Consider the following 21677-nt stretch of genomic DNA (forward strand, 5'->3'; position numbering starts at 1 on the left):
TAGATCAACATTATGCGAATATGTAGCTGTTAATTTAACTCTATTTTACGAGAAAACTTTGACTTTGTGTGCATTATTTAATGTGAAAGTAAAATTTGTTCATTAGAATTCATAAATATGTAAGGTCTGCTAGAACTTTCTTTTTATTAGTCCTCATCACTTGTCCATAGATGAAGCACAAGGATAGATGAAGTGAGACATGTTGTTGTTGGATAAGATTTATTACTTTCTTAAACAAATAACATGGTGATATATGGGGCATGAAGAATAGATCCAATTACTAGATGGATCTTAAGGTATATGATGACACTAAAGAGAACAAGCCCAGTTCTGCATCCTCGTTGCCGATCGTGTAAGCTATTCTATGCTCGAAGTACTACTCCAAAAATCATAGATCCGTAGTAACAAAATTATTGGTATGAATTCATCATAAGTCTTTGTTTGCCTTGTCCAATAATTTTAAGTATTGAGAACTATTTTTGTTTTATGCTCTAGGATGTACAAGCCGTGTATTTTTATTTGTGTGCTAAATCCAATTTTTATTGTTTATGCTACAGCCACTGTCGAAGCTAGGGTAATGGAGATGGTGTGCCAACATAGGCAAGAGCGATAGCCTTTTTACTCTACGACCTTCTTTCTTTTTCCTTTCCTTTTCTAAATTGATTTTTTTGGAATATATGAGGCATTTGAATTAAGAGATGAAGGATTTAATTACGTTGCAAAAGGCGGTCTCAAGTTTAATTCACTAATTAGCCATCTTTTCTATTTAGAGTGAAGTTATACTACAATTGTTTGGTTACACACTTTAAGTTGATACTTGCTACAAGTATGTTTGACAATATGTTAATTAGACTGGCATCTTGAGTACTGTTTCTGGTTAATATGTATGAATTCGGTGAATTATAGGTGTCGTGTTGTGATTTGAACCACCACAGATTTATTTATTCGTTTAGACCTGGGTAGTGATCATGCCTCCAAATATTGGTAAAAATTCCTATCATTTGATTGAAAAAATTGATGGGCGCAGCAACACGCGCCATACTTCGACACATAACTCAACGCTTAACTTGAAGCGATGCAGTAATTAACTATACTTCTTAATAAGTCTTCGCACTAGACAAAGAAATAGAAGGCATGCATACTTAGGATTCTGTCGTCACATATCAATGCAAGTGCAAATTAAACCGGGGGCACACGAACCACGACGTGCAGGTACAGGTTGTTCTTCCGTCGGACAGTGAGGCCCATCTCCTCAGTCATGTCCAGCTCATCTGGTCTCACCCCTCCTGGGAGCTCCCAGTCGAAGTGGTAGAGAAGTGCGGCCAATACAATCTCGATCCTAGCCTGCGCAAACATCATTCTAGGGAACATCCTTCGACCTGCCCCAAATGGTATGTACTCAAAGTCTGTTCCTTTGAAATCAACCATGCCAGATTCAAATCTCTCTGCTTTGAAATCCTTAGGGTATTCCCAGTGCCTAGGGTCTCTTCCGATTTCCCATGTGTTCACCAACATCGTGGTGCCCTCGGGGACATCATACCCGAGGATTTTGCAAGTATCACTTGCCTCCCTAGGGAGAAGCAATGGTGCAGCTGAATGAAGCCTCATTGTCTCCTTGATGACGAGTCTGAGGTACTTGAGATTGATCAAGTCAGCCTCGATCACCTTCGGCTTTCCTTGGAGGTTCTTGCATACTTTGGCTTGTGCCTTCTGCATCACATTTGGGGACCTCATGAGCTCTGACATGGCCCATTGAAGAGTTATAGTTGATGTCTTGCTTCCGGCACCAAACAGATCCTGCAATTTGCCGATTTGATGAAATTTGGAATTGCTACGTATTCTAGGAAGTTTTGGATTGTCACCCATATGCAGTGAGATATCATGTAGCAAATCCTCGAATAATAGCGAGTATAAAATATAACAAGTCTTCGATTATGTGTGAACTCAAGAAAAATAAAATGAATTAAGAGACACTTGTGTCTTGCAAGCTACTCTCTCGTTTCGAAATACTTGACCCTTTTTGTTTTGTTGTAACTACTCCATCATTTTTAAGTACTTGAACTTTTTAATTATATGTTGGTCAATTGTTTTGGTTTGACTCAAATTATGAAACAATTTTAACATTGACAACAACATATTGATAATAAACAGAATCAATCACAAAATGAACTATCAAAAAATGTATAATTAGTTTTGTTTAATACTACATCAATTGCGAGGTGGCGTGGTGACTCGTGCTTAATCCCCAAATCATTCCAATTTAAAAAAACACGGCATATTTCTTACGGAACTCTGTGGCCAAAGTATAACTGCTAGAAGAGGGAAGGCAGAAGCAAAGAAATTGTTGCACTTACAAGTATAACTGCTTTGATCATTCCCATGGTAAGGGGCATGTCGAGGCCACATTCCTTGCGTATCCTCAAGAGCGCGTCCACAAGGTCCTCTCCTTCCTCCACGGCACCGCTTGCCGAGGTGGTGGTTGCCCTCTGCTCTCGTGTTGCTTGATCGCGTACTCCATGAGCTCGAAGCTCTTCTGGTGGTACTCCTCAGCCCGCCGTGTCATGCCACTGATGAATCTCTCTGAACCCGCTGGCGATCTTGACACCATCCTTGAGAGTCTGCAAGAACTCCTCATGCCTCCTGAATCTTTCCCCGATTGATACGTCTCCAACGTATCTATAATTTTTGATAGTTCCATGCTGTTATATTATCAATCTTGGATGTTTTATAATCATTTTATATCATTTTTTGGTACTAACCTAATGACATAGTGCCAAGTGCCAGTTCATGTTTTTCCGTGTTTTTTACATCGCAGAAAATCAATATCAGACAGAGTCCAGATGCCACGAAACTTTATGGTGATTTTTTATGGACCAGAAGGAACATGGTGGGACCTGGTTGCACCTGGGGGAGTCCCGAGGAGGGGACAACCCACCAGGGTGCGCCAGGAAGCCCAGGCATGCCCTGGTGGGTTGTGCCCACCTCAGGTGCCCCTCGGACTGCCTCTTTGGTCTATAAATAGCCCCAAAATACCGGAACCCTAGAAGCGTCGACGAAATATTCATCCAGCCGCCACAGAGTCCAGAACCACCAGATCCAATCTATACACCATCTCAGATGGGGTTCACCACCTCCACTGGTGCCTCTCCGATGATGTGTGAGTAGTTCTTTGTAGACCTTCAGGTCTGTAGTTAGTAGCTAGATGGCTTTCTCTCTCTCGCTGAATTCTCAATACAATGGTCTCTTGGAGATCCATATGATGTAACTCTTTTTGCGGTGTATTTGTTGGGATCTGATGAACTTTTAGTTTATGATCAGTCATATCTTTTTATATCCATGAAAGTTATTTGAGTTTCTTTGATCTCTTATATGCATGATCTCTTATAGCCTCGTATTTCTTCTCCGATATTTGGGTTTTGTTTTGCCAACGTGATCTATTTATCTTGCAATGGGAAGAGGTGCCCGCTAGTGGGTTCGATCTTACGGTGCTTGATCCCAGTGACAGAAAGGGAACCGACATGTATGTATCGTTGCTACTAAGGATAAAAAGATGGGATCTATATCTACGCAATAGATAAACAGATCTTGTCTACATCATGTCATCGTTCTTATTGCATTACTCCCTTTTTCCATGAACTTAATACACTAGAGGCATGTTGGATAGCGGTCGATGTGTGGAGTAATAGTAGTAGATGCAGGCAGGAGTCGGTCTACTAATCTTGGACGTGATGCCTATGTAATGATCATTGCCTGGATATCTTCATAATTATTTGAGGTTCTATCGATTGCCCAACAGTAATTTGTTCACCCACTATTTGCTATCTTTCTCGAGAGAAGCCACTAGTGAAACATACGCCCCCCGGGTCTTCTTTCTCATATATTTGCTTGCGATCTACTTTTCCTTTGCATTTTTATTCAGATCTGTTGAACCAAAAATACAAAAATATTTTCCTGCACTTTATATTATTTACGATCTATTATTTCAATCTACTACAAATTTTTGGCACCGTTACCCGAAAGGGATTGACAACCCCTTTAACATGTCGGGTTGCGAGGTGTTGTTATTTGTGTGCAGGTGCTATTTACGTTGTGTTGCGTGGTTCTCCTACTGGTTCGATAACCTTGGTTTCATCACTAAGGGAAATACCTACCTTTGATGTGCTACATCATCCCTTCCTCTTTGGGGAAATACCGACCTAATCCTAGCAGACAGGAGTTTTCTGGCGCTATAGTCAGGAAGCAATCAAAAGGAATTTCTGGCGTCGTTGCCGGGGAGGATCTTCAACATAACCAGGTTCCTAATAACAAATCTCATCTCCTCGCAATTTACATTATTTGCCATTTGCCTCTCGTTTTTGTCACACCCTGATTTTCATGCCACAACACTTAAGCTAATAAATCTTGATAAAGTGTGGTTTGACAAAAACTTTTGCATTATTTGGCTTTTATTTGGAGTTCGTTTTCTCTCTGTGTTTTCAAGTGTTCTTTAAAGTTAACACAACTCCACCTTCTATACTTCATCTCCTTGCCCCAAACTTCTGCCCAATGATCATGCCATGTGTATAGAGCAATATAGTATTTTCTTACAAAAATAATTTGGCCAAAAAGTATTTTCAAAAGTTAGTTTTCCAAAAACCCCTGGATTGAGGTTTGCACTGCAAGTACCTGATTTGGGGTATGAAAAATATTTCAAAAGGTATATTTGAAACCTATTAGATGTAGGATTCCCATAAACCCCAAAAATATAATTTTAAAAGTTATTTTCCTATTTTATTTAAAAGCTTTTTCTAAAGGCCAGAAATGGTCTTTAATAGGGAAAAATTATTTTATTATTTTAAAAATATTTGACAAAAATCAGGGAACCTCAGTGGACATATATTTTCCATATATAAGAGTTTCAACACATGGTCATGTTCAAAATATTGAACAAAACCTCCCAAAACCATTTCTGCCCATTTCAAGGATTTGAAATATTTCTACAGGAAATATTTCCATAAAAATCCAAGAAAAATCCAGCAAGTCACAAATGCATATTGTGATGATCTTGAAAATCCTCACTTCAATCAAGGTCATTATGGTCCACCAAAATGCCCCATAACCCTTTCTGTTCAGAACCTAATTTGAGCAAGTTTGTACTACCAACTTTCTCCCCTTAACCCCAACTTTTGTGAGCATGTTCACATGACCAAATGAGGCCACTACACCAAGTAGTGCATCAAGGAGAAGTGTTATGCTCAACTAGATCTACACAAGTCTATTTCTGCTCATTTCTAGGGTTTACAAAAGTTTCATTGGCAACTTTGCCCAAATCAGCTCCAGATTGGTAGAAGGCCCTAATTATATGTTTCCCTTCACCCTGTGGAGTCTCATGGCAGTAGGAAAAAAACAGCTGGCCCAAACCATCATCAAACACCTTCTGCCATTTTTCCAAAAACACCATTTTGACCCCTTCCACTAATCTCCTTGAGCTCAACTTTTTACCACAGCTCCTCCTAGTCTTCTCCTACCTGCAGTAACTCTCCCCTGGTCATTGCTCAATTATTGGAGGGGTAAAACCCCATTTTCTCTCTCTGGACAGCCCATTTCCCTCTCTCCCTCAACCTCTCTCCTCTCCTACTGGCTGTCCAGGGCATCCAAGGCCCTCTCCCCTTTGTTTACTCCTCCCTAAACAACATAGACACAAGTGGCCACGCCCTACAAGCCAAAGGCATGCCCTGACATGCAATTGGCGTGCTCCAGAACACGCTACGGTGCACACCCGCACTGTAGCCGCCCCCTTCCAACCGCCTCCGGCCACCTAGGGCCTCCCCCTCGTGTCCCCCGAGGTCACCTCGACGTCCGCAGCACGCTACACTGTTGTCCCCCTCCTCTCTCTCCCTCTCCGGCTCTCCTCGCGTGCGGACAGAGCACCGCCCGAGCGCGCCAGTCGCTGGCCGCGGCGGGGACCCGCTTTGACGCATTCCCCGCTCCCTCTCTTCTCCCCCTGGGCGTAGTCCACCTCCACGAAGTCCCTAGACTCGGCGCAGCACCTTCCCAAGGCCCGTAGCGACGAGCACGAGCTCGCTGGCGCACGATCCCATGGTGCACCATCGCCCCGCTATAAAAGGCCACCCCCGGGCCCTTTCTGGCCTCTGTTCGCTCTCTCTCCCTCCCAGCGACCCCCTGGACCAACCCTCCCCTCCTCGCGCTCTCCATCCGCCACCATGGCCGGAGCCTTGCTGTCGGCCTCCGCCTAAATTCGCACCCACCACTCCTCCTCCTCCCCTCTAGACCGCACTAGAGCACCTACACCGTCACCGCGAGCCCCTCCCGTGCTTCTCCCCCTCCTCCCCGTGGCTGTTCCATCAAGCTGCATCACCACCGTCAGCCTCGTCCACCGCGGTCGACGCCTTGCTCAACCCGGTGCCCCTAGGCGACCGTGCCACCCACGGTTGGACGTGGCTGGGTCCCCTGAGCACGCCGGTGGGCAGAACATCGCCGGAGACGCCCTGTAGCGCCGGCGACCGGCGTCGAGAACCTCCTCTGTCTCCTGTCACACCCGCGCGGGAGGTGGAGGACGAACCTGACAGGAGGGCCCCGCCTCGTTAAGTGGACACGGGCTCTGCCCGCTGACGCCTTCGCTCGGGGAAGGCGTATTTCCCCCGAGTACGCCTCCTGCGTCGACCGCCCGCGCGTAGCCGTGCAGCTGGGCCGGCCCATGCCTATCTCTCGCCCAGTGCACAGAATAAGGGTATAGTCTTTTTCTTATTTTCTTTTCCCAGATAATTGGTAAAATCTCCCAAATATTCATATTACCTCCAAATTTGATGATTCAAATTTCTAGTAGTTTCTAAAATCATGCCCTATCTCATGGTGCTATTTGCACATTTTCCACAAGTATCTATTTCACAAATATTTATCAAAATCCTATTTTTTTCCATTTCTGTGATAAACTTTAGAAAATCACAGAGAGCCCATTTTTGATCCAAATTCCATGATTCAAAATCCTATATGTCTATAAGTTCAAAACTTAGTTTTTGAACATTTTTACTAATACTTTCTGCATCACCTCAAATAATGGTCTATTTCTTCATATATAGCCAACTTTGCAAATTCATAGAGAAATCATTTGAACTCCAAAACCAGTGAAACCAACTCCTAGATGCTTCCAAAATCATGCCTTGTTAAATGGCTATCCTTGCTCATTTTTCAAAATAATATTTTTGTACACCTCTTGCAAATCCGTAAACCCCTTGATTCCATCATATCCAAATGTTTAGAAATATCCACTGACCCAATTCCAATGAAACCACTCTGTTTAATTTTCATATAACCAGAGATGTCCTAGAAAAGTCAAATTAATATTTTTAGAGCACTTTCATTTCCTGCCTTGTTGTGTTGCTTATTATGGTTGCTTTCGACGATAGTTGACAAAGTAGACGAAATGCTTGGAGTTGGACCAGAGATATTTGAAGACCTCGAAGACTTTGTTAAAACAGGCAAGCAGCCCTTTGACCATATTTATGAATCCCTTTTTATGCGTGTCATATAGCACTTTATTAGTGTTGCATCGGAATCATGATGAGATGGTAACCACTTTGATGGGTTGCCTCTGTTACCTCCTCGTTGATACTTGCATTGTGCATGACCCTACCTCCTTATGAGGGTTATGCCGGTGGGAGTAGATAGGATGCTAAGTAGTGCTACGCAAAAGGGATGGGAATATGCATGGTGATGGAGACAAAGTATTTTCAAAGGACTTTTCGAAAACCCCGTCGGGTGCCACTTATGCCCGAGGGAGATGATGAGTTGGGTAACCACTTGATGACGAAGTGGTGTACCGAGGCAAGTGTGTGTGTTGTTTTTCAAAACGGATTGGTTTAAGTTGCGACCGTTATTCCAACCTTACATGCGCAACCACTCTACCCTTGTATGGGAAAGGGCGTTATTGATTACCTAGGCCGATACTAGCTTGGAGCCCGCATTACTAGTGACGGGGGAGAGTTGGTGCTCTCTCTCGGGACGGGGTCGTGCCAGGTAGGGCGGCCAAGAACATTTTTATGGGGCACCGGACACACCATTGGTACCCCGTGCCAGTGGTATGTGATGAATATGGGAGCGAGGCTCCACAATTTTAAGTTGTGAAATGTTGGGCACGGGGGTTACTACCAATCGAGTGGACTCCATGTTAGTGTCGTCTAGGGAAATATAGTGATCGGGTGCTTACCCGGGTACTTGAGGTACCGTGGGTCGTGGATGACACAGAAGTTCCCCGGATCTTGTGGGTAAAGTGTGCAACCTCTGCAGAGTGTAAAACTATTCGAATAGCCGTGTCCACGGTCAAGGACAGTTGGGTAACCGCTCTTGGGCTACGTCCACTTGTTTACAAACCAGTGTGTGTGGGAAGAACTACTTGGGTCAAGTCAAAGGACTTGACATGGATGAGTTGGGTTGGAGCCCACTCCCTTTGTGTTGATATATGTAACCTGTCCTCTTGGTTACTTGAATTCTCCTGATGCATGTCTTACAAGTTGTTGAACATGTCATTGCACTCAAAAACTAGCTTTCCGCAAAAAAAATTTACCTATATCATGCATTGTTGTATCTTGAACCGAAACATGGGTTTCTTGCGAGTACATTCAAAGTACTCATTGGCTTGCCACTGGTTATTTTATTGGCCAGGCATGAAAGAACATGATATGAAGAAGAGTACCTCGGTGACGAACATGCGATCTAGGACGCTTCCCAGTCAGAATGACTGTAGGGTTAAGGCAGATGGCATGGGTCCAAGTTATCGACAAAGACTTCCGCTGCGATGTTATACTCAAGACTTGACCATAATGGTCCTACTTGTGTAATACGGTATGTATGGATGTAAGACTCTTGTTATTCAGCTTCTGTGTGTTCAGTGAGCATTGATCTCTGGGATCACTGTACACGTGCATTCGGTGATCACGACTTATGAGTCGGGGTCCCCACAGAGCTGGTATCAGAGCCATCCTAACTGTAGGAAGCCTTAGTTAGCATGGTCGTTAGTTAGGGTAAAACTATTTCCAAAACTACTACTTGTTTTCAAAACTATCTATACTTCTCTTCCCTTCTTAGTTTTTAGAGAACTAAGGTATACTTTCCCTATCGATCTCTTCCCCTTCAAAACCTTTGGTCGCTAGAACCCTTATGCCTCTAACCACTGGATTCCTTGTAATCCTCGTGGATAATCTAGAAGGAAGATGCCTTGCCAGACATTCACCCACATCTCTTGAACACAAGATTGGCGACATCACAACAAGACGATACCAACAGAAGATACATCCTTAAGGAATGAGGACCTGTAGACCCAGGAGATGGTGACACCCTTGACACTGCCCCAAGATGATGCAACCTTAGCCTACGATGATCAGGGCATAGAATATGCAAGACCATGATAGACATCGCTAATAGAGCAATCATGTCCTTACCGTTGTTGTATCGGCAACCACCGGTGGATGAGAACCTTGCCATTTGGCCCGCCTCACTATCGTGAGTAGGAAAATGGTTCTCTTCATCCCCCACTCTTGGTGTCGATGTTTTCATCAACATAACCGACGTGTTGGACCTCTACTATGCCTTGTTAATATCATTGCATAAGGGATTACCTACCTGGTACCGTCGACGCCTTAGAAGGCAAAAGGGGTCGTCATGATTAAGAAGACAACAGAAGACCGAGTCAATGCCAGCTACGAGGAGCCACCATCACCCCATCACTTCGAAAGGCGAGAAGTTGTTGAAGAATCTTCAGGCTCAACCCAGATCATTTCATCGAACAACTACAAGAGACGTAGCAACACCTGAGGAAAACTCAGAAGACTGCACGAGGCACAAGGCATGGTTACTGAGTCTGAGAACCCCTAGGGTAGGATGAGTCGTGTACCCCTATGCACAGTCGAGTACGTATGATGGTTCGAATAGAACCATGATTGTGTCTTGCTTGTTTTTATTTGTTTGTGTTTTGATATAGGTCGCACTTTTGCCCTAGGCAACAAGTATGCGACTATATCACCTTCCTTACCTTGTTTCTTTTGTTTGGCCCTTTTTGCCACCCGTTGTTTGCACCTGCACTATAGAACCCCCCTTTAGGCATCCCCCTTTATGCTACTTATCCCTCTCATCTCTCTCCTCAACTGAAGACATGTAGGATCGAAAGTATGTCTATAGGGAGGGTGATTAGACTACTTGACCAAATAAAAACTTAACCTTTTCCCAATTTTAGTTCTTGGCAGATTTTAGCTAATTTAGGACAAGTCAAGCAATCATCACATAATTCAAGCAAGCATGCACAGAGTATATAGGCAGCGGAAAGTAAAGCATGCAACTTGCAAGAATGTAAAGGGAAGGGTTTGGAGAATTCAAACGCTATTGGAGACACGGATGTTTTTCCCGTGGTTCGAATAGGTGGTGCTATCCTACATCCACGTTGATGGAGACTTCAACCCACGAAGGGTAACGGTTGCGCGAGTCCACACAGGGCTCCACCCAAGGGTAACGGTTGCGCGAGTCCACACAGGGCTCCACCCACGAAGGGTCCACGAAGAAGCAACCACCCACAAAGGGTCCACGAAGAAGCAACCTTGTCTATCCCACCATGGCCATCGCCCACACAGGACTTGCCTCACTAGCGGTAGATCTTCACGAAGTAGGCGATCTCCTTGCCCTTACAAACTCCTTGGTTCAACTCCACAATCTTGTCGGAGGCTCCCAAGTGACACCTAGCCAATCTAGGAGACACCACTCTCCAAGAAGTAACAAATGGTGTGTAGGTAATGAACTCCTTGCTCTTGTGCTTCAAATGATAGTCTCCCCAACACTCAACTCTCTCTCATAGGATTTGGATTTGGTGGAAAGAAGATTTGAGTGGAAAGCAACTTGGGAAGGCTAGAGATCAAGATTCATATGGTAGGAATGGAATGTCTTGGTCTCAACACATGAGTAGGTGGTTCTCTCTCAGAACATATGAGTTGGAATGGTGTGTGTGTTCTGATGGCTCTCACATCGAATGAGAAGAAGGTGGAGGGGTATATATAGCCTCCACACAAAATCCAACCGTTACACAGTTTTCCAATCTCGGTGGGACCGAATCAATAAACTCGGTCGGACCGAAAATGTAAACCTAGTGACCGTTAGAGATTTTCGGTGGGACTGACATGCAACTCGGTAGGACCGATATGGTTAGGGTTTGGGCATAACGTAATCTCGGTGAGACCGATTACACAAACTCGGTGAGACCGAATTTGGTAATTAGCTAACCAGAGAGTTGGTCAGGCAAACTCGGTGGGACCGATTTGCTCTTTCGGTGAGACCGAGTGGAACTCGGTGAGACCGAAAAGTTACAAAGGGGAAACACTGAGTTTACATTGCAATCTCGGTGGGACCGATTCGCTCTTTCGGTGAGACCGAAAAGTTACGAAAGGGAAACAGAGAGTTTGCAACCCCATCTCGGTGAGACCGAGATCCCTATCGGTAGGACCGAATTGCTAGGGTTTGGCAGTGGCTAATGACAAGTGAAACTCGGTGGCGCCGGATAGGAAGAATCGGTAGGACCGAGTTTGGCTTAGGGTTTAGGTCATATGTGGATATGGGAAAGTAGTTGAGGGTTTTGGAGCATATCACTAAGCACATGAAGCAAGAGGCTCATTAAGCAACACCTCATCCCTCCTTGATAGTATTGGCTTTTCCTAAAGACTCAATGTGATCTTGGATCACTAAAATATAAAATGAAGAGTCTTGAGCTTTTGAGCTTGAGCCAATCCTTTGTCCTTAGCATTTTGAGGGTTCCACTTTCACATCCATGCCATGCCAATCATTGAGCTTTCCTGAAATAATCATCTTGGAATAGCATTAGCTCAATGAGCTATATGTTGTTATGAATTACCAAAACCACCTAGGGATAGTTGCACTTTCAATCTCCCCCTTTTTGGTAATTGATGACAACATATAGATCAAAGCTTCGACAAATGATAATAAGCATGAAATATATCGTCGCTTTGAGAAGTATGTGATAAGTAAGAGCTCCCCCTAAATTTGTGCATATTTAAAATTTGCTTTGGACTGCAAATGCACAAAGAGTTAGAGTCATGGGTTACTCTTCCATGTCACATACATCTTGGTGGAGCGCTCAAAATGATAAGAATGAAATACATGCACTCATCACCAAGAAAAGTGAATGATCACACAAGATAGATAGGATAATAGCATTAAGCAAGCATTAAGTGTAGCTTATGATCAAACACATGATCATCAATGTCTCACAAATAATGACGTAGTATCTCAAGCACTCAAAAGCAAACAAGTTCGAAAAACCACCAAATAAAGCAAGAGAGAAAAGCAACACTCTCTCTCTCGAAGCCTATGATCTATACATCTTCTCCCCCTTTGGCAACAAGTTACCAAAAAGTTCCTAGAAAATGCATAGTGCTAAATCGACGCTCAGGCTTGATCTTCTGGTGGTGGTGGAGTCCGGATCACTCCAAGGACGAAGGCTTCGGTAGATGCTGAAGTAGACGCTGGAGTTGGAGCTGAAGTAGACGAAGGAGCTAAGACTGTAGCTGGTGCTGAAGTGATGGCTCTGGTGTCAGCAACTGGCACGGCAGGTGACCTCGGGCCTCATGGCACTCTGGAAAAGGCATGAGTGGTAGTCCTGCCTCTCCTCTCCTGCATGTCCTCCTGGAGCTGCTCCACTGCAGACTGAACTTCCGTTACTTTGACATCCAAGTCATAGAACTTTTGTTCCATGATTCTCTCTAGGCTCTACTGATTCTGAGTGAGGGTGGCCAGACTTTGCTCAATCCTTGGCATGGATGCAATCAAGTAACCAAGCTGCTCTTGTTTAGTCTTCAAGAAATACACAGATGCCTCCTCTTGAGTAGGCATCTTGGCAGCTTTCTCCTTCCTTGCCTTCTCCTTCTTTGCATATGCTTGGGCAGATGATGGCTCGTTCTCAGTCATGACAACTTGATTGTCCTTGAAATCTGGACGGATGGGCAGGTGTTCCTTGTCCAATAGATATATGCCCGTGCCCATCTTGGAGTTGATGAGCTCCTGAATTTGAGGGGCATATCCGCAGCTCCTCTTCTGATCTGCTGCAGTCCTCTTGATTGTTTCCACTATGAGGCTCATCACCTTGAACTTCTGAGGCACATCAAACACATGTAGCAAGTTGATAGCATGGCCTCTGATCATCTTGTGATCTCCAGACTTGGGCAGTAAGGTGTGCCTTAGTATCCAATTGATCGTAGGCAGTCCTGACAGAAGGTAACGCACAGACCCAAATTTGAAGGTGTCAAGAGCTTCATTGGGAATTTCCTTGTACATATTGGACATGGAGTTATGGTCCATCTTCTTCTTGGCATAGATATCCAAGTCATCATCTTGCTCCTTTGGGGCATTAATGATCTGTGCCCACTCAGCAACTGTGGATTGGTACCTCGTACCCTCAGACATCCATGTGATCCTCCCATCTAGATAAAAGTGTGTCGTGGAGTAGAACTGCATGATAAGCTCCTCGTTCCACTTTGTGAGCTTCTTCCCAACAAAGTCAGCTACTCCACAAGCTATGAAGCTGTCTTGCACTCCAGGATAGTGCTCCTCGTTTTCCTTGATATATTCCCAGTTGACCCATCTCATATCACATACAATGGGCTTCTTATCTAGCAGCACAGTCTCATAGAAATCTTGTTGCTCCTTGGTGTGAAATCAGTAGTCCACTGTTGTCCTTCTCCTTGAAGCATATGGGTCTGCTTCTCTCCATTTCCTCAGCCCTGAATCTCTCCTAAGCTTCATATCCTCAGCTACAGGATGAGCATCGTTGTGGTCTGGGATCTTGGGCTTTAGCTTTCTCAGGACATTCTCTTCCTCTTCTTCAGCAACAGTCTCAGGCACTGGGGCCTTGTTCTTCTCAGCTGCAGGAATGCTCCTTGTATTTCTCTTAAGCTTTGGCTTTGGAGCTGACTTGGCCTTGGAAGCAGCTCCCCCTGATTTTATGGCATCTCCCATTAGCTTGGGTGCCTTGGGCGCTGGTGCAGCTGCCTCTTCTTCTTCTTCCTCTTCCATGATGGAAGCTTTGCCAAGCACTCTAGCCACAGTCTTCTTCACCCTTTCCTTTCTTTTCTTGCCCTCAGCTGCAACTGGCTCTATGGGCTTCTCAGTTGACATTCTGGCCTTTGACATTGGTTGCCTGCCTACTGGCCTTTTGATTTTCAGACCTGGCTTAGTGCCTTGAGCTGGCTCAATTCTCTTGGAAGTGGCCTCTTCCTCTGCCACATAGTCCTCATCTTCAGAGTCTGAAGTTCTCTTCTTCCTCTGTCTCGTGGCAGCCTTTGGCAAATTGCTAGGAGTGCTCCTGCTGCCTTCATCAGAAGAACTTGAGGGACTAGTGCCCTCACTCATCACCACTTGCTACTCTGACATATTTTGGCTATCACTTTGATCAGACATGCTGCAAACTGACTGCTGACCCTGTGAATAGATTATAGAAGAGATAGAGTGGATGAGCATCACAAAATGCAGAGATTTTTGCAAAAGAATGATCCAAAAACTTAGTTTTAGTTTCTCACTGAAATCATCTCAGATCTACCGATTTTCAAACTCGGTGATACCGAAGCAGTTTTGGAACCTAAACTAGTGAACTCGGTAGGACCGAGTCACAGTTCGGTGGCACCGAGACTGCTAGGGTTTCACTGAGTTCAAAAATCGGTCACACCGATAAGTAATTCTCGGTCAGACCGAGTCTCACTTGTGCAATGGCATAAGCCAAATCGGTGGGACCGAGTTTTTCAACTCGGTGGGTCCGAGATAGTTTCGGCGGAAACCTAAACCTAGAATTTTCGAATCAAACCTAATCTATGAGCGTTTTGACTGGATATGAGTGTTTCAATCGTGGCTAGAATCAATATGATCACAATGTGCTAGGAATCAGATTGGGGAATAGCACAAGATCAAGTCCATACCCTAGTTCGGCGGGGACTTGCTACGGCGGCAACGGCGGGGCAGAATTCCCGTTGACGGCGACGGAGACCAGCGACTGGAGGCTGCTGGCGGCGAGAAGACGATCCGGAGACCACGAGGGCAGAGCAGGCTATCGCGCGGGCGAAGGGGTTCGGAGAAATTTCCAAAATTTTGCCCGTGACTATATATAGCCCGACCCTGTCGGTGTGACCGAGTGGAACAACTCGGTGGCACCGAGATTCATAACTGCAAGCAGTTACTGAAACTCGGTGTGACCGAAATGTTCAAATCGGTTGCACCGAGATCGAAAACCTAGATCAACTTAATGATCTCGGTAGGACCGAAAGTGGAGTATCGGTCAGACCGAGAATCATAAAGAGGTTTTGGAAGTTTAAGTCTATGACGAATCGGGGACTCCGAGCGCTCCTCACACAGAGTGGTTCGAATCTGACTTGATCAAATTTTGTGATGCAGCATGAATAGAGTTTGAGACGAGAAAAGCATAGATAGCTAGAGGAGGTTCTTAGGCATTCTTGTCCATCCACTTGGCAAAAGAAGATAAAACCAAACAATCAAAACAACAAGTGGATGTCCTCGAATGAGTAAAATATGCAACCAGCATGCTCACACAATAAGATGGCAAATGAAATATGTGGCAAGGCATGCACAACCAATTCTAGCATCTATCAAGCAATTTGCGATGACTAGGTCATCTATATATGAGTATATTGACTTAGGAGTCAAGTGAGAACACTTGATCATAGGTCATACTCATCGTTTAAGCTCAAGTGGGGTTACCACTTTTACATAAAGCATTGTTTTGTTCACATCTTTAGAGTTGCTTTAGCTCAAGTCTTAGAGTAAAGCTCCCCCTAGATGTGATATCCCCCCTAAGAGGGATGAACTAACCTTGGGTTTTGTCGATGATGACTTCATGTAGATATTGAAGATGTGGATGCTCAATGTTGATGTAGATCTCTTGGAGCTATCCATTTGAGTGAATTGCACTTTCAATACCTACATGGGTTAGTCCCACAAGGAACAAACAAGGATATCCATAGACATAGAGTGATGCACACAAAAGATGATGTCCATGAAAACTTTTAGGTTACCTTGTCCCTTGTCTTACCAACAAGAGGGTTTGTGACTCCTTGAACTAGTGCAAGATGTGGAAGTTGATTGCACTTGTTCTTGCCAAAATGATAAGAGTGAAGTATGTTGGCGGAGTCACCCTCAAGAACTCTCTAGTTCTTCTTCTTTTGGATCCACACCATCTTGATGGGAATCCTTGGAGTTGTAGTCGTACTTGATGAAGTGGAACTTGAAGTAGTCTTGGGAATCCACTTGACTAAGGTCTTTGGAGCTTCTTCAAATGCATCAATTTCCTCTTGAAGCTTGTCCTTGCCTTTTTGCTTGTAGTCTTGTGGTGGAAGATCATCTTGAGCTTGTGTCCCCTTGAAAGAAGTATACTTCTCTTGTTGAGGGACAAACTTTGTCTTGGGGTATTGATCTTCTTCCCACTCAACTCCATTGGAATTGAACTTTCGTTCAAAACCAACACCTTGATTCTTCCGGTGCCATCCTTGCTTGCGCACAATTTCCTCGAATTGCTTACTCCCGGCAAGGCTTTTGTACACTCCTTTCTCTATAATTCCCTTCAATAAGCTATTTTCTTGCTCAAGTGTAACTTGGCTAAGAGAATCATTAGTGGAATCAAGAGAACTACTAGAAGCAACAATATTGGATTTAGCATGATTATTGTTACTACTAGAGGAAGAATCTTTCTTGTTCTTGTTACTAGACTTGACTTGAGGCATGTAAGTGGATAAGAGTAAACGCTTGGCAATGTAAGAAGAACTTTTCTTGCGGAGATCATCATTGATTGCTTTTAAGAACTCATGCTCTTGCTCAAGATTGAGCTTTTCAAAGCGTAATTTCTCATGAGCTCTTAAAAGTTCTCGATGATCTTCGAAGATAGTTTCATGAGCTAACTTAAGAGTGTTTAGTTCTTTAGTTAGAGAATCAATCTTCTCCTTATCATTGTCATTCGTTTTATCTTGGTTAGCATGATTAATTGATGTTTCATCACAGTATTCATCAATAGAGTTGTCAACAAGTAAATCATCATCACCTAACAAGTCATCTTCATCACTATTGAAATCAACATACTCGGGGTGTGATACCTTTGGGCCTTTAGCCATGAATCATGTTCCAACTCCTTCATTTGGTGAGTCAAATATGTCGTAGGAGTTGGTTGTCACAAGTGCTAGACCGGCAACACCTTCATCTTGAGTATATTCGGAGTCAGAGTGATAGCTTCTCTCGGAGTGGTTGTCGGAGTCGGAGCCGGATACCCATTCACCAACATGAGCTTGATGTCTTCGTTTTGTGTAGCTCCTTGATGACGTGTCCTTTCTTTCTAAATCCTTGCTTCTCCATGAGGGTCTTCGTTCATAACGATCATCTCTACTCCTTCTTTCTCTTGGTGGTGATTCTTTGCTTCTTCTTTTTGGAGAATCTTCTCTTCTCTTGTAGGGAGCCGTACACTCATTGGAATAGTGTCCGGGTCTTCCACAATTGTAGCAGTTTCGCTCTCGACTAGAAGATCTTTTGTCATTGTAGGACCTTGACTTGGAGCTTCTCTCTTTGCTTCTACTCCTGTAGAACTTGTTGAAGTTCTTCACCATTAAGCTCAATTCTTCATTGAAGTCTTGTTTCTCACTTGATGATGTAGGGGCTTCACATGAGGCTTTATAGGCACCACTTGATTTGTTGTGAAGTTCCTCTTTATCCTTAAGTGACATCTCATGAGCAACAATTCTTCCAATCACCTCCGTTGGCTTGAGATCTTTGTAATTGGGCATCATTTGGATCAATGTGCACACGGTATCATATTTTCCATCCAAGGCTCTTAGAATCTTCTTGATGATGAATTTATCGGTCATCTCTTCACTTCCTAAGCCGGCAATCTCATTTGTGATGAGAGCAAGCCTAGAGTACATTTCAGCGACACCTTCACCATCCTTCATCTTGAACTTGTCAAGTTGGCTTTGAAGCACATCCAACTTGGATTCCTTGACGGAGTCGGTACCTTCGTGCATATCAATCAAAGTGTCCCAAATTTCCTTTGCATTCTCAAGGCGGCTGATTTTGTTGAATTCTTCGGGGCACAATCCGTTGAAGAGAATATCACAAGCTTGAGCATTGTATTGCAACATCTTCAACTCATCCGCGGTAGCTTCACGGTTTGGTTCTCTCCCATCAAAGAAGTCACCTTGCAAACCAACACACACAATAGCCCAAACGGCGGGGTTATGTCCAAGAATATGCATTTTCATTTTATGCTTCCAACTAGCAAAATTAGTACCATCAAAGTAAGGACCTCTACGGTGATAATTTCCCTCGCTAGACGCCATACTCTCCTAGGTTGTGAAACCAAGGCTATGACCACCAAAAGCTATGGAGATCAAAGCAAATGGAGACCAAAGCTCTGATACCACTTGTAGGATCGAAAGTATGTCTAGAGGGGGGGTGATTAGACTACTTGACCAAATAAAAACTTAACCTTTTCCCAATTTTAGTTCTTGGCAGATTTTAGCTAATTTAGGACAAGTCAAGCAATCATCACATAATTCAAGCAAGCATGCAAAGAGTATATAGGCAGCGGAAAGTAAAGCATGCAACTTGCAAGAATGTAAAGGGAAGGGTTTGGAGAATTCAAACGCTATTGGAGACACGGATGTTTTTCCCGTGGTTCGGATAGGTGGTGCTATCCTACATCCACGTTGATGGAGACTTCAACCCACGAAGGGTAACGGTTGCGCGAGTCCACACAGGGCTCCACCCAAGGGTAACGGTTGCGCGAGTCCACACAGGGCTCCACCCACGAAGGGTCCACGAAGAAGCAACCACCCACAAAGGGTCCACGAAGAAGCAACCTTGTCTATCCCACCATGGCCATCGCCCACACAGGACTTGCCTCACTAGCGGTAGATCTTCACGAAGTAGGCGATCTCCTTGCCCTTACAAACTCCTTGGTTCAACTCCACAATCTTGTCGGAGGCTCCCAAGTGACACCTAGCCAATCTAGGAGACACCACTCTCCAAGAAGTAACAAATGGTGTGTAGGTAATGAACTCCTTGCTCTTGTGCTTCAAATGATAGTCTCCCCAACACTCAACTCTCTCTCATAGGATTTGGATTTGGTGGAAAGAAGATTTGAGTGGAAAGCAACTTGGGAAGGCTAGAGATCAAGATTCATATGGTAGGAATGGAATATCTTGGTCTCAACACATGAGTAGGTGGTTCTCTCTCAGAACATATGAGTTGGAATGGTGTGTGTGTTCTGATGGCTCTCTCATCGAATGAGAAGAAGGTGGAGGGGTATATATAGCCTCCACACAAAATCCAACCGTTACACAGTTTTCCAATCTCGGTGGGACCGAATCAATAAACTCGGTCGGACCGAAAATGTAAACCTAGTGACCGTTAGAGATTTTCGGTGGGACTGACATGCAACTCGGTAGGACCGATATGGTTAGGGTTTGGGCATAACGTAATCTCGGTGAGACCGATTACACAAACTCGGTGAGACCGAATTTGGTAATTAGCTAACCAGAGAGTTGGTCAGGCAAACTCGGTGGGACCGATTTGCTCTTTCGGTGAGACCGAGTGGAACTCGGTGAGACCGAAAAGTTACAAAGGGGAAACACTGAGTTTACATTGCAATCTCGGTGGGACCGATTCGCTCTTTCGGTGAGACCGAAAAGTTACGAAAGGGAAACAGAGAGTTTGCAACCCCATCTCGGTGAGACCGAGATCCCTTATCGGTAGGACCGAATTGCTAGGGTTTGGCAGTGGCTAATGACAAGTGAAACTCGGTGGCGCCGGATAGGAAGAATCGGTAGGACCGAGTTTGGCTTAGGGTTTAGGTCATATGTGGATATGGGAAAGTAGTTGAGGGTTTTGGAGCATATCACTAAGCACATGAAGCAAGAGGCTCATTAAGCAACACCTCATCCCTCCTTGATAGTATTGGCTTTTCCTAAAGACTCAATGTGATCTTGGATCACTAAAATATAAAATGAAGAGTCTTGAGCTTTTGATCTTGAGCCAATCCTTTGTCCTTAGCATTTTGAGGGTTCCACTTTCACATCCATGCCATGCCAATCATTGAGCTTTCCTGAAATAATCATCTTGGAATAGCATTAGTTCAATGAGCTATATGTTGTTATGAATTACCAAAACCACCTAGGGATATTTGCACTTTCAAGACCAGCAAGACAAGATGCACAAAGGAGTCTACTTCGACGACCAACTAGCACTGAAGAACTTTTCTACAGCCTCCTCGACCAAGTAAAACCCCGTAGAGTCATGTTTAACCCCCCAGACTAGAAACCCATTCTTAGACCCTTCGAGACTTCACGAGATACCCCAGCTCGAGTCCTTAACCATGTGCTTAACCCATAGAATTGCAAGAGAACCAGTTAAGCCTCTATAACCTTGCACAGCACTGGGTTCATTATGGAACTAGTGGACATAGTGAACAAGCACATTATCATCCTAATATAGCACAAGAGTTGATGCTTTCGGTGGTATAAGGTTATTTGTTTAAAGGACTAGATAGAACAACCGGCATCTCAGGAACCGTGCTTAAGGATAAGGTGACAAACGTTCGCTCGCACACTAGATCCTTGAAACCCTTACGCCTTACCAAGCCACAACATGGTCGGATCCTGACCTTGGGCTTTGGCTCTAGATCGATAAGACCTTGGCCAATGCTCAACCGTGACCATCACCAATGCCTCAGCCCACCTTACGTACCCCATAGACTTCATGGAGTGCTTGGACAAGTTAGTTGCCATCCTTCCTTGATGACATACTTGTCTACCCGAAGATGGAAGAAGAGCCATTCGGCTAGTCAAGGAACATTTGAAGACCGCCATGTCAAGGAGGAAGAACTACACCAACCACCATCGTCAAGGAGTGAAATTTCTCATCAAAGACCAGGTGTATCTGCAAGCCACTTCTCTCAAAGGAACCAAGCATTTCCATGTCAAAGGGAAGCTCACACAAAGATTTATTGGCCCTCTCCAAGATCACTGCAAGGTGAAGAATAGACGGCTACCAGCTAGAGTTATCACCTGAGTCACCCACTTTGCACAACGTTTTTCCACACGACACCACTCCGGAAACGTTTCCAACTTCCTAACTAGCCCGACCTCTACAAGGACATCGATCACCGAGCCATCGACCTCCAACCCAATATGACCTACACGGGAGACCCCAATTGAAATCTGGATCAAGCAGGACGACGAACACGAAGCCACGCCATCGAGTACTTCAGGGTTCAGTGGAGCACCAAACGGAAGCAGAAGCAGTATGAGGACGTGAAGACTACCCCAAATCCAAGTTTCCGTATTCCTTTCCGCGCCTAGTCTGGGAATCTCGGGGACGAGATTCTTGTAAGGGGGGTAGGTCTGTCACACCCTGATTTTCATGCCACAACACTTAAGCTAATAAATCTTGATAAAGTGTGGTTTGACAAAAACTTTTGCATTATTTGGCTTTTATTTGGAGTTGGTTTTCTCTCTGTGTTTTCAAGTGCTCTTTAAAGTCAACACAACTCCACCTTCTATACTTCATCTCCTTGCCCCAAACTTCTGCCCAATGATCATGCCATGTGTATAGAGCAATATAGTATTTTCTTACAAAAATAA

General features: G+C 44.4%; 1 pseudogene; it reads right to left on the minus strand.

Moving 5' to 3' along the window:
• Window positions 1-1179: 1179 nt before the first annotated feature.
• LOC123081852 (desmethyl-deoxy-podophyllotoxin synthase-like) overlaps window positions 1180-21677 on the minus strand; it is a 30760-nt pseudogene continuing 10262 nt past the window's right edge.

Source organism: Triticum aestivum, chromosome 4A (genome assembly GCF_018294505.1).
Source record: "Triticum aestivum cultivar Chinese Spring chromosome 4A, IWGSC CS RefSeq v2.1, whole genome shotgun sequence".
NCBI lineage: Eukaryota > Viridiplantae > Streptophyta > Magnoliopsida > Poales > Poaceae > Triticum > Triticum aestivum.